Source organism: Arachis stenosperma, chromosome 9 (genome assembly GCF_014773155.1).
Source record: "Arachis stenosperma cultivar V10309 chromosome 9, arast.V10309.gnm1.PFL2, whole genome shotgun sequence".
Taxonomy (NCBI): Eukaryota; Viridiplantae; Streptophyta; class Magnoliopsida; order Fabales; family Fabaceae; genus Arachis; species Arachis stenosperma.
In genome coordinates, this window is record NC_080385.1 from 105,228,732 (window position 1) to 105,235,152 (window position 6,421).

A 6,421-nucleotide genomic window follows, 5' to 3' on the forward strand; every position below is an offset into this window, starting at 1 on the left:
ATTATCAGTAAAAAAATTTTCCATAAATAAACTCTCTCTGCTGTATTCAAAATGTCTGATTTACAGGTACTATAATATGAAGAAAAACATCAAACCAAATGTATACCCATAACCTGACATTTTACACCCAAAGAAAGTTGATTATACACCCAAACATCTATCCCCTGATGGTTTATCCCTAAAACCCTAAATCCTAAAAACCTAAAAACCTAAACCCTAAACCCTAAAATCCTAAAACCCTAAACCCTAAACCCTAAAATCATAAACCCTAAACCCTAAACCCTAAACCCTAAATCCTAAAACCCTAAAACCTAAACCCCTAAACTCTAAACCCTAAACCACCCAAATTATTAATTTTTACACCCATAAGATCTCATTTTACACCAAGGAAAGTTAAATATACACTAGACTTCTATTCCCTGATGCTTTATCCCTAAACCCTAAACTCTAAACTCCTAAACTCCTAAACCCTAAACCCTAAACCCTAAAACCCTAATAAAAAAACAAACAATAATTTATAACATAAACAACAGATTCTGAAATATATATATATATATATATATATATATATATATATATGTAAAATGTAAAATACAAGAAAATTCAGAAATACACCCAAAAAACTAAGGTTTACACCCATATTCTGTAACTATACACCCAAAAAACTATCAACTGATGTTGGTTCCTTGAAATGATAATTCATAACACGTCCTTGATATTGGCTGGAATTTGGATGCACCACTGATGTAGCATGAAAGAGGTTTAACTGGATATAATAAACTCACATATTAGCAAATCAATTAACAAGAAAATTAAAATCAATCACCACAAGTTTAAAGAACAACACTTTTACCTCATTTAGATCTTTTGTTTTCTTCTTCTTTGAGGAATTTACAATATGTTTGTCCAACTTTGAACCTAGCCTATTTTTTTGGACGTCCTCTTGTTCGAATCCTTGGAGGGCTTTGAAGCTCGTTAACAGATTCCAAGTTGGCGTCTTTGTGAGATAACGAACATGTCCTTTTCCTTTTGGCTTTCAATTCTTCCATCTCAACCATAACCTTATCATACGCACGGTGCAGAATGGCAGTCAACTCGTCCAATTCTGATGCAAATTCGCAAATATTTTGCAAACGAAAAACCAATTTGTCAAACCTCTTTCTTCTTGGCTGACGTTAGGATTTTTACTAGTAAAGAATTTTATAAAAATATAGTCGTGCTGTGAGTATAGATTCTAAACCAACAGAAAATCCCTTCGTACAAACGTTTTGGTTGTCAGAAGTAACAAAACCCAATAAATTTATAAACCGAAGTATTCAAACCTTGGGTCCTCTTCTCAAGGAATTGCAGGGAGGTATGTTCTTATTATTGGTTATGCAAAGGTATATTTTGGGGTTTTAAAAAGGGTTGAACAAGTAATTTAATTGACAAGAAAAATAAATAAATAACTATAAAATAAACTCTTGGCAAGATATGAGAAATTGGAAGTCCTGTCCTAGTTATCCTTATCAGGTGGTAATGAGAATTGAGTTTTAATCCCACTTAGTTAACCCTTACTAAAGCAAAGGAAAGTCAAGTGGACTAATTAGTTTGATCCTCAGATCCTAGTCAATTCCTAAAAAAGGACTATAGTTATTGGAATTCAATTCAATTAGCAAAAATAGGAATTATCAATCATGATGAGTTTGACAACTCAAAAGTTACCAATTAATCAACCAAAGACAAGAATATAAAAAGCTAAACTAAAATCATAAATATCTGGAATACCTCAAATTGCATGAAGATGTCAATTCTAACATGGAAAAGTTCATAAGCCAATTGGGCAACATAAATCAAACACAAAAAAAGGCTTCAGAGTAAACAAAAATAAAAGAGAAACATAATTTATTGAACCTGGTACGAAGAAACAATCCTAATGACTAAAAGAAATCCTAATCCCAAAACCTAAGAGAGAGGAGAGAACCTCTCTCTCTAAAAACTACATGTAAAACTATGAAAAGTGAAAATTATTCGCTATCTAATTGTCATCCTCTGTCTGAATGCATTCTCCCACTTCATAACTTCTAATATGTGCCTCTTGGATTTGGATCTGGGCCAAAAGGGCCCAAAAATAGCTGGAAATGAGATCTGCAAATTCTGCAGATCGCGCACGTCACGCGTCTGCGTGGTCACGCGGTCGCGTCACCTGGAGTGTTGCTCTTCCACGCGGTCGCGTCAGTCATGTGCCCGCGTCAGTTGTATTTCGCAAGTCACGCGTTCGTCTCATCCATGCGCTCGCGTCGATTCTCTTTTGTGCGAACCACGCGTTCGCGTCGTCCATGCGGATGCGTCACTGTCAGTTGCTCCAAAATTCCAATTTGTGCTTTCCTTCCATTTTTGTATGTTTCCTTTCTATCCTTTAAATCATTCCTGCCCTATAAAACCTCAAAGTACTCAACACACAAATCACAGCATCAAATGGTAATAAAGAATAATTAAATTTGATTATTTTAAAGAATAATGAACATATTTTCTCATATATCACATAATAAGGAAGGGAAAGTGAAACCATGCAATTTACATGAATAAGTAGGTGAAGAGTTGAATAAATCACTTAAATTAAGCTCAATATACATCATAAAATATGGGTTTATCATTAGCTCCAACAATGGCTCGTCGTGGCTACTCTTGATGTGTGTGTGTTGCCTCTTTACCTTCTTGCTCCATCGTTCCAATATATATCTCGGTGACACTTGGCTTACTCGTTCAAAGCTTAACACACTTAGTGCGTGACGGCACAATATCCCTCTTGACTCAAATAATAAGCATTAACATTTTACCTCAGCTGCTACTGAGTCGTAAGTAACCACAAACTTGTTGAATATTGAGCTGGAAACTTGCTCTCTAACTTTGTATTCTGAATAGCCTAGAGCAGAATTCGTTAATCTAGTGATGCAATTCGCCTTTCCTCTAAATTGTGCTTGGACTTCCCTAAACTTTTGATGAGTGTACACATCTTGAAACTGTGCTTCAATGGAGGATTTGGTTGCACACGGTATGACCGTATGAAAATCTACAGCATCTGATTCTCTCTCTGCTTGCTCACTGCTTCTGAGGCAATTATCGTATTGTTTGACAAATTGAATAAGCGAGCTATTCTGGGTGATAAGCTTGTTAAAAATGAATGCATGCTCCCGCTCCTTTGTGTGCTTTTCATCCCTGCCCAGAAGTGGTGATCCAGATAGATTGGAACCCATATATGACGATCTTCATAAAGATCTGTAGAATACACCCAAAAACAGACTATAAATACACCCAAAAAATATGCAATTTACACATCTGCTGCAGATTTTAAACAACATTACCTGACAGCCACTTGTTGTCCACAAGACCAAAATTCAGTAGAAAATCATTCCAATTCCTATCAAATAAGTCTTTACTATGAGAGTTCCAAACAACTTGGCTCAATTCTTGTTCAATTTTAGCATGTCCCTTGTACCCATTTAATTTGCTTGGGATCTTCTTCGTGATGTGTCAAATACACCAACGGTGAATTGTTGTTGGCATACAAGCCTCTATAGCCCTTTTCATTGATGCACATTGATCGGTGAGAAACCCTTTCGGAGCATTTTCCCCCCATGCAACGAAGCCAACATTGAAATAACCATTTGAACGACTCAATTTCTACGTTTTTCATCAAAGCACACCCAAGAAGTATTGACTGACCGTGATGATTCACCCCGACAAAAGAACCACAAAACAAATTATACCTAAAACAAATTATGAAATTACAGAATAAACATCATTACGTACACCCATATAATAAATTTATACACCCAAGTAACATCCAATATACACCTCTGCAGCATATTCATAGAACGAAATTAATTTAGCAGCATAAACAAGAACAACATATTACCTGTTTGTATTATAGGTGGTGTCAAATGAAATAACATCTCCGAAATACTCAAAGGCAGCTCTGCTCCTTGCATCGGCCTAAAAAGTAAGCTTAATCGATTGATCGTCCTCGAGTTTGAGCTCGAAAAAGAAATTTTGATTCTTCTCTTTCATTCTCAATAAATATTTCCTGAATTCCTTTGCATCTTCTTGTTCCGAAACATTCCGCACTTCTCTCGTGATGTAATTCTTCACATCCTTTTTAATAAAATTTAACTCGCGGTGACCCCCAGCTGCCACAACGACTGATTGGAATATTTTGCTTGGTTTGATACCGGCCTCCTCATTATTCCCTATTGTACGACGAATGGACATACTTAGTTCCTTGTGCTGTTTGAGCATCTCTACTTGAGTTGGACAGCAAGGGTGTGAATGATGCAGAACAACCTTCGAAATAATCCAAGCACCAACATCCTTCAATGTGTGTATATAAATTCTTGCAGGACAATTTACACCAACTGTGGGATTTGTCTTCTCGATCGGAGATATTTTAAATTTTCATTTTCTCTCTCTACTACATGTGATCAATTAATTCTTAATTTTGTTTCTCTTTTTATTTGTGCTCCGAACTCTTGTAGAAAAATCTGCAGCCTTGGCATAGTTCTTGTAAAATTTTGCAGCATCTTCAAGGTTTTTAAAAGTTATTCCAACCTTGGGAACAAGCTGCTCATCAAACAACAGAGAGGGGCTGCAAAATACAACATGTTAAAAATAAGAAAATACTATAGAATTTCTGCACCTCATAAGAAATTAACAATCAAAGTAAAATATACCCAAGGACTCCTGATATATACCCGAACGACAACAAGTCAATTAAAAATAACAAGAAAAATCATAAACTATAAATACACCCAAACTTCCCAAAAATACACCCAAATCTCCCTAAAAATACACCCAAAAAGTTCTGATCTACACCCGAGCGTCTGCTATAAATTACAGATAATTAATCAAAACTAATACATTTGATTCAATCCACAGATTATGTTCACGCATTAATTTCACAGTCTATATTCACGAATTATTCAGCTAGACAATCATAATTAGCTGAAACTAAATCAAACCTCAAGAACTTCATTCGATTCAAATTCAAAATCCACTTCCCCCTGATTGAACTGGCAATCTGAGGTTGAATCATCCATTATCTTCAAAACGAGTTCAAAATTTGATTTCAGAAACCAGAAAATCGAAATAAAACGAAGCTAGCATTACAGTGAGAAAAACTCAGGTGAATGACGAAGAACAAAGCAGTGATAAATGCAGAAGAAAGAATGATCGAAAAGACAAGGGAAGAACGCAAAAAGGAGAACGAAGAAACTTGGCAAGAGATTCGAAGAAGGTAAAAAAATCTTTTGAAAATTGGAAGAGATATATTCGCACGTTAATTGATTTTGATTGAATTAACATTTTTTATATAGCGCGTGACTTTTACGTAACAATTAGAGCGCGTTTAGGGTGTTAGTAAGCTTCAGGACTTGTAACACTTGTAAAACCTAATCGCTTGTATGCTAAGATTAATCCTTTTAAAAAATACTAATGTTAATAAAAGTATAACCCAACTATTAATTTATTTTGTCATTTGTTTGCAATAATTTTACATAATTGGTTAAAATAATTGTAATATCAAAGATATTATTTATTATTAACAGATTTTTTAACTTAAATATTTTATTTTTTTATAGTTATACTAAGAGAAACTAAAAATAAAAATAAATTTAAAAACTAATAAAAAAAAATTTTATATTAAAAATTTAAAAATAACATATCTAAAATAATAATCGTAATATATAAATTGAGACAACAATTTAAATGTCTCTAAAACTAATTTAATCAAGATTTAATTACTCTACATGTCCCTATAGTTTTATTAAATTTTTAATTAGATCTCTATACTTTTTTCTTTTTAATTGAGTTCCTATACCATTTAATTTTTTCAATTAAGTCCCTATTGATGGTAAGCATCTAAAAAATGTTAGTGAAGTGTAAATTGACTTATTTACCCATACTCTACACTTATAATTTCCACTTTCACTATCCTTCACCTCGTCGACCATCTCCTTATCCTCTTCCTGTGTTAGCACCCTCCCTCTACCAATAAGCTCCTTTTTTACAATTGTAAAAATTTTGCCATAATCAACAAAAATCCAAAAACTAGCATGATTAAAATCAAAATTTTTACCATAACATAATCAATTAATTACAAGCAATACACATAATCAGAATTCATAGTCAAAATTTTTTAGCACAATCAAATTTTTCTTTTGACCTAACCAGTGAATAGAAGTAAAAGTAGAAAAAGAATGAAATAGAAGCTGAAGCAAAAGTAGAATTAAGCAAAAAAACGAAGTAAAATAGAAGTCGAATCTGAGGCGGCGAGGAACGGACACCGACAATAAATGGAAAGGGAGAAACTCGTCGACAACAACAAATTCATATTAAAAAAATCATCAACAAAATTACAATCAACAATTTCTGATCAAGAATTAAC